Here is an 8,375-nt window from a genome sequence, read left to right as displayed (position 1 = left end):
ATTTACTTGTAACTTTAAAACCCTTAATAATTTATTATATGGTTTTTTTTATCACTAATATATATATATATATAACGGTACGCCGAAATAGACAGGTACCGAAACATTCCGTTTCAATAGACAAACCAAAACGGAGTCCAAAACAGTATTCATAACATTGGTTTAGACCCTTAGCGTAAGTGTTGATTAGCACTTGCCCACTAACTGTGAATTTTCAGGCATTTTGCTCTTCTTTTTTTCCCAAATTTCAAACACTACCCCATCTAAATCTGACTTGTTATTCTTAAAATTCAAGCTTTGGGGAGTCTGAGACTCACTCCAACTCATTAATCAATTCCCCCCTCCCCACCCCATACTTTATAAATAGAGGGAGGTTCACAGTATAAAGCACACAATTTTTCCTGGAGATCCAGAGGAAGCTTTTCAGAAAGGTACTGTGGTTGGTAATCCAATTGACTTTGATTTTAAATCCTCTACTTTTTGAGGCCCAAAAACACAACAAAATTCTGCTCATTCATCCTAAACAGGAAGCTAGTAAACCGAATGCAACTGGTATTTCTTATCCATTTGATTGTTCGACCATTTTTATTGCCATTCATTCAGTCAAAAACACATGTTTGTCTTTGATGATATGAGTTGAATAAGGATCAAAGCTTTCTATTTTTTTTTTTTTTTTTCAAATATTCACATTTTGTGTTCAAACATTGTAAATTTGCTTCAAATGTGAATGACGTCATTTTTTAAAATTTTTATTTTTTTTATTATAAATTCTAATGACACATTCAATGAATGGATAACATGACATGATGGTGTGGGCATCATACTCACAGGAACAACTACAACAAGTGAGATGGGTGCTTAACACCTTCCCAACCTGTTACGTAGCCTTCGATCTTAAATCACTAGTTCACCAAATAGGTCTTATCAAACCAATTTTCATTTTTTAAAATGTAACTAGGAAATCAAAGCCATGTATTTTTTAGATTGTACCTAAGAACTGAAGCATTATAATTTTCTTTTTATCATCCATCAAATATAAATTCTCATTTCAATCAATAAAATGAAGAAATTATGTTACTGTAATTTTCTTAACTTTCCATTTAACACATAAGTGGTAACTCCTAAATATACAACCTTGATCTAGGGGTCAAAGATATTTTAGAACACCAACAATCTGAAGGTGAAGTAAAGGATTGACATTTGACAAATGAATTACGACCAATCAGAATCATAACCCACTTCTTATGTATCTTGAGTCTTAGTTACAAGTGTATTCAAGAATAACGAGAAATTATTAACAAGTAGCGCATTTTGAGCACACAAGGCTGCTCAAGAAAGACCGAGAAATAGGACTTTGATACATGCCGATCTATCAGAGAATAAATGAATTTTAATACCTAGCTCGACACCTCTCGATTTATTGAGCTACTAAAAAAATGAACTATAATTTCTATTTCAGCCCATGATGACTTGGCCCATCTTCAAATTTGTGCACTAAGGTTGCAGAACGTATAAAAAGTATATTTTCTGGTCTTTATCATACATATAGAGAGACACATACATACCAGGAGCTGCTACGACATTTTGTGCTCTTAGGGTTTTGTACTATGCTACTATTGGTTCATCAAAGTGTGATTTGAAGAACATTGCAAAAGTTACAACAATCAAGCGGTTGTTGTGGTGTTAGATAGGAATAGGAGATTCGTGCAAAGAAGTCTTTTCCTGCGAGGGTTTTCCCCATCGTGATCAAATTGTCATGTTAAACTTATTTTTTGCTGCATATAATTTAGTTTGGTAATTTGATTATGCCTTAATTGGATTTTCATGTAATTTTATTAAATTAATCAAATTGGGTAATTAGTTAATTTAACTAGGGTCAATCTATAACCCAACAGAAAGTTTGCTGGATACTAAAATTAGCTCTGGCCATACCAACACCTTCCGGTGTGGTTCCTTGTTACAACTTTACTCCAGTCACTAGCCTTGCCTTCAGCATCCCCTTCCTTGTGGTTTCATCAATGGACTCCGTACATGTTCAAAGGAGTGCAGTTCATTTGATTACAAGAAGATCAAAGATGTGTCATTGTTTAGATAAATGAATTTCGGTGAACTTGGAGGAAGCCTCAAAAAGCTAAGAAAGAAGTGAATGGATACAAGGCCCTTTGAACCAAATTATGAACTCAAATTTGAAATGAGAGGTCGAATACATTAGCTTGTTGCTAGTAACCAAAATGTCATCTAAATACACAAGGTCGATTTGATTGGATGGAAGTCATTGGTAACAAGAGAGCACAATACGGATGAAAGTCATTGGTAACAAGCAAGGTTTGTATCTGTTAATGGTAAATACGTTGTGAATTAAAGATAGGGAGGGGGAATGAGTTGGGCAAGAGAGCTAGTTAAATCAGCAATCAAATTAATCCCTTTTGCCCATCACAAAAAAAAATTAATTCCTTTTGAATTTTGAAGGGAAGAGGAAAAGGGGATAAAGAAATTGTTATGTGTCGAGAGTTGAGAGGAGAGTGAAGTCATGAGATGTGGAGTAGAGTGGGTGGGAGACTTTAGAGAGTTCAGGCCGAGAAAGGGGTGAAAAATTAGGAACTGCTAGATGTGGATCAGATTAAGTGGCAAGTCCTAAGAAGTGAGGACAAGCCCGGTGAAGAGAGTTGAAGCCAAGAATGGGGAGAATATAGTGTGGTCTAGGACACCATTTATAGGGTATGGATTCAATTTAGAATTTGAAAGTGAGGAGTTATCAAATTTAGAATTTGAATTGGTCCAGAAAGAGGACATTTTATTGCCAAAACATAAAAACGTATTGGAGAAAATAACTTGATGAAGAACATGATGATGAGGATACCCATGCCTGCAATGTCATCATGCAGATACCACACATTTAGAAAGATAAGCACAAGGGTGGAAGGTGCAACTGAGAAGTTAGGAAGTTTGTAAGGCCAGAGTCATTCTCCCCTCCCCTTAGAGCAACACTATCTTGTTGACCTGATCCTTGATAAGAAAATATGAGGGATGAAATTCAAAGAATCTTTACTAGACTGATATACATAAAGTAAAGATTTCATGTAGGGAACATGGATAACATTGAATAACTAGAAAGAAGAGAAAGGACAACAAATAGAAGTAGGGCCAATGTCTTTACCATTACAAATTATTAGAGGTGTTAAATTTTATGAAGTGCAGAAAGAGCATAGAGAAGAGAGAGAACACAAGGCTTATGTAAAGGCCTACATCCATAGAGAGAAAGCCTTGACGGCTACATCTTCATTATAATATTAATTCACTTAGTTACAATGAACCCTAAGTAGGGTTTATATAGGGAGAGAGAGTTCAGGTTAGGCATACATGGGCTTACAATGGAATTGGGCCTACACACACAAACTAACTACTAGGGCTGTCCACGGGTCGGGCTGGGTCAGTTTTCAACCCAACCTGGACTCGACCTGCCATAAAAATTGGTCGAGTCAGTTTTGGGTAATGGTGAGTGTTGGTCGGGCCAGGTTGGTCGCTAGAATTAAAAAGGCATCGAAATTTGAAAAAAAGCGTCGCTAAAAATTGGAAAAATCTCGCCGGAAGATGGAAATCTTGCTAGAAATTGGAAAACCTTGCCGGAAACTGGAAAATCTTGCCGAAAACTGGAAAGTCGGTTTTGGATTTTTTTTTTTTTTTCCTTTCTAAAATCTGTTTTTTTTTTTTTTCCTCTAAAAATTGCTGGGATTTGGCTGGATCTAGCTAAATCCCACCAGATCTAGCTAGATCAAGTTGAGATCTCGCCGGATCTAGTTGAGATCTCGCCGGATCTGGCTTGTTTTTGCAGGATTTGGCCAGATTTTTTATAGCTTTGGTCAGGTTCGGGTCGCTCGGGTTTTGGAGATGCAAACCTGCCACTTGACCCGCAGGTGTCGGTTTTTGAGAATGGAAACCCGCAGCAAACCCACAGGACCTTTGGTTCGGGCCGAAATTGGGTCGACGTCGGGTGGTTTCGTCGGGTTGTCGGGCTCCGATCAGGTCTGGACAGCCCTACTGACTACCTCTAACACCAACACATAGTTGATCAAGGACGTGATATTTTCCATGATTTGTTGAACTACTTAAGTTTTGGCTTACATGATGAGTGGTGATGATATTAGAAAACCAATCAAACACTTAAGCAACATGGGTGGATGTAGGCATGGTATGGGTATAGTACTAGAATTGGAAGTAGATAGTTGCAGTATGGTTAATACAATTGCAGATTTGACATCGTTGACATAAATCACCATTTGTGGTACTTAGTGTTGTGGTAATCAGAAGATCGAGAGAGCCACTAATTTATCCACAAATTTATCAACAAGAATTATAGCCACATCCAAGGCCATTATGGGCTGGACTAGTGGCAAAGCCAGAAATTTTTTCCAAGAGGGCCAATTTAAATATAACAAAATTCTTAAGTACAAACAAAATTATACTTAAGAAAATACTTTTATTCCATAAATTTAGTTTGCCCCAACAAAGTTGTCTCATACATTCTTTCATAGTATTACAATAATTTATAATTGATTTTGAAATAAATTGTCCTAATAGTCTATTTTTGAGTATATACCATTAGACATTCACTTAAAAAGTATTAAGATGATAATTGAACAATTCAAACTATTATTAACAACTTCATTCATATTAAAATATTGGATAAATTTCACTAACTACCCTTTAGGTTTGGACAAATACCAAGGAGGTCCAGAAGATTACAAAATTGACCATTTCAGTCCTTAAGTCCAAATGGACTCTAACGCTGTTATTTATTTTTAGTTTCTCTCTCACCCTCACACGGGTCCTTCTTTCTTCTCACTCTCTTTCTTCTCACCTTTTCTTCTCATCACTCTCTCTAACTCCCTCATCCTTCTTCCACTCTCAAACCTCTCTTTGACTCTCACGTTCCTTTCTTCTCTCTATCGTGTTCTTTGCGACGTTGTGGTGGTGTGGGTAAGTTGTTTTGGTGAGTTTCGGTGTGGATCGGTGTTGGTGAATTTTGGTGTGGATCGGTGTTGGTTCTTGTGGTCTTTGAGCGGCAACATCGTGCTATGGCTTAGTAGTGGTTCATGGGTTTTGGTATGGGTTGGCGGTGGAGGTTTGTGATTTTGGTTTGGATTGGTTGTGGGTTGGCGGTGGTGGTTTGTGATTTTGGTTTGTATCGATGGTGGGTTGGCGGTGGAGGTTTGTGGATTTTGGCTTGGATCGGTGAGGTGGGTTTGCTTTGGTTTGAGCAAAGCTTTTGTGGGTTTCGATAAGTGGTGGCCGGTGGTTGTAAGATCCCAATCTGGCAGAGCTTGCCGTCATGGGTATGGGTGTTTTTAAAAAAATTGTTGATTTGGGTTTGTTTGGGTTTGGACAGTGAATCATATGATGTTGGATAGTTGGAACTATTTAGGTTTGAGGAGGATGAATGGGTAGTGATAGGCGGCTCCGTGGTGGACGGCAGTAGCTAGGTTGATCTTTGTTATAGGTCTTGGTTTTGTTTTGAAATGTTTTTGATCTGAGTATGTTTGAGGTTCCATGTTGGATGGTTGTTTGTTTGGGTTGATTTGTGTTTGATTGTCTTATTGGTCCTTTGTTGAGTTTGAAACTGAAAGCTCAAATAGTGTGTAAAACACTAATGAATGTTTAGACCCTCCAATTTCAAATTAAACCAACACAAGCTTATACCCAAACAATAGATGTGCGAAATAAAAGGTACAAGGAAAAACCCAAACAAATAAACTCTACACCATAATTAATCACAACACAACAACAATTAAAAGTTAAGAGTAAGGGTTAAAGAGATGCAAACACAAAGATAACACTGGCACGTGTTATCGAAGAGGAAACCGAAGAACTCGGCGAAAAACCTCTCCGCCGCCCTCCAAGCGAGAAAATGATCCACTAGAGAATAAAGTTGGAGTACATGAATAACAAAAGACTCTCCAAGTTTAGTCTACCCAATGTACTTGAGCCCTCTAAGCTCTTGCTAACAATTGGTTAAGCATGACCGTGTCTTCTCTAGCTTTCCAGATTCCGCAATAAGCCCATTGCATCAACCAAGTGTATTGGTCATCTCTGAACTGCTTCCCAAACACCAAATAACCTCCTCACAGATATGGGTATGGTGAGATAAAGATTTGGCTAATGAACCTCTCAAGGGTATGTTAATGGAGAGGATAAGAGTAGAGGAATTTGGAAAATCAAAAGTCTAAGATTGTGGATGAGTCAATCTTGGTTTTCTCTATGATTTTTCTCTCAAAATTTTCTCTGGAAGCTCTCTACATTTCGTGGGTATAAGAGTATTTATAGTAGGGTACGTGAGGAATGTGAAAAGTCATTTTTTTTGCAAAACAGGGCATTCTGGCAACTCACTCTCGTGACTGGAACGAGTTGCGAGTTTGAGTCGCGAGATAACTGCTAGGCCAGACTATACTTTTTATCCTGTAGTGCTCCAGCTGTCGTGACCCTTTAACTTTTTGCATACTTCACATGTATGGTATTTTGGCGAGTTGCCAGTCGCGAGTCACTTGCGATATCTAGTCGCGAGAAACCTCTAAATGCACACACACTTGAATTTTTTCACACTTTCTCACACACAACCCTTACATTAATCCCACCTAAATACAAGATATCTAATTGTTGAAATTAAAAGTAAATTTGGAATGGAATAAAGCCAACACATGGTTGAATAGATTCAACCTTACAAAACGTTATGGCTAGCTTGAGCTTGACATAGAGAGAGTTTCTGGCATGAAGAAGAGAGAGCAAAGAGAAAGGGATAAGAGGATTGAGGTTAACGGTGTTAGAGTCCGTTTGGACTTAAGGACTGAAATGGTCAGTTTTTTAATTTTATGGACTTCCTTGATATTTGTCCAAACTTCAGGAGTAGTTAGTGAAATTTACCCTTAAATATTTCAAGAAGCAGCAGTATTAATTTAGCCAAAAAGGAAAAGACCAGCACAAACACAAAGAATCCATTCGTATATAATAGATTTAAATATAATATAATCAATATTATATCCAATAGCACACATCCACAAGCCACTCACACAGAAACACAAATCCTAGCCTTTCATTAAGCACAAATCCATAAGCACACACAAATCACAATGAAGCACAAATCAAAGCCATTAACTACTATTGTAAATTCAAAGATTACAACAAATAGAGATGGGGAGGGAGACATACGATTTGATTTGGCTATTGGTGAGCATTACCACTGATGTGGTCCTCTTGGGTCTTGCCACCCAATAATATTATGCCACCTAGCCATTTTATAAAACTCAGCTCCACATCATCTTACCCATTAACTTAACTATAGTTAACAAATCAAACCAAGGTTAAAACTTAAAACTCAGCTTCACTTACCCACAGCCGGATTTAACCCAAAATCAAATGCCCAAATCAACTCTATTTCCTCTTTCTGCCTCTTTAACTCAAACACTTAAACCCTCTCTGCCTCTTTCTTCCTCTCTCCCTCTAACTCTATTGTATCATGTATTGGGCAAATCCAGTTGAAAACATCACCGGCGGATTCAACAACAACAGCGATCCAGATGGGTGGCCCGTCAGATTCGTGTATCGGAACTGGGAAATGTCCTCAGAAACCATCACCGGCGGCAACAACAACAGCGATCCATCTGCTGCTACTTCTCTGCCTCTTCTTCTAACCACACGTGTCTGGGCATCTCGGCTGGTCGCCACTAGAGCTTCACGAATTCCTTGTGACGATGTGTTTCAGTGACGACAACTCTTCTTTGTCCTGCTTTTCTGTTTCGGAAAGGCTGGAGATCTCGACAATGTCTTGAAGGACCACTGATGAGATGAAGGCATACAAGAGTTCTTTTCAATTTGTAATGTGGGGAACAGGGGAAGATTGTGATTGTGAGTCTTTTAGTTGCTGGGTTCCATGATTTTTGCATTTGATCGTTGTTGTTGATGCTGCAAAGATTGATGTCCCAAAGTTTTGAATAAAGATTGTATTAGTGGTATTTGGTTGTAGGCTTGTTGCTGACTTGGAGGAATTGGTTCTGATGTGAATTATTTATGTGGTTTTGGTATAGTTGTTGTATTTGCAAATAAATTTTGTGTTTATAGATGAGCTTCATCTTTTTGTTTTGGTGTTTGGATCTCATTGTAAATTTTGTTCATTTTGACAATAAAATTTCTCATTTGTTACACTATTAGTGATGTTTTTTTGAGAGAAATGTTAGAAATTTTATTGATGTAAAGCTATTGTATTGCAAAAACTTTGGCCATGAGCATTCTGGGTAGTATGCAAGATAATGAAACTGCTTAGGCCTTTTCAATGCAGGATAATGACTATCTACTTATACCATTGCACCAGCAATATCATAACTTGG

The sequence above is a fragment of the Castanea sativa genome, chromosome 9 (genome assembly GCF_040712315.1).
Source record: "Castanea sativa cultivar Marrone di Chiusa Pesio chromosome 9, ASM4071231v1".
Lineage (NCBI taxonomy): Eukaryota > Viridiplantae > Streptophyta > Magnoliopsida > Fagales > Fagaceae > Castanea > Castanea sativa.
This window is presented reverse-complemented; position numbering follows the sequence as displayed.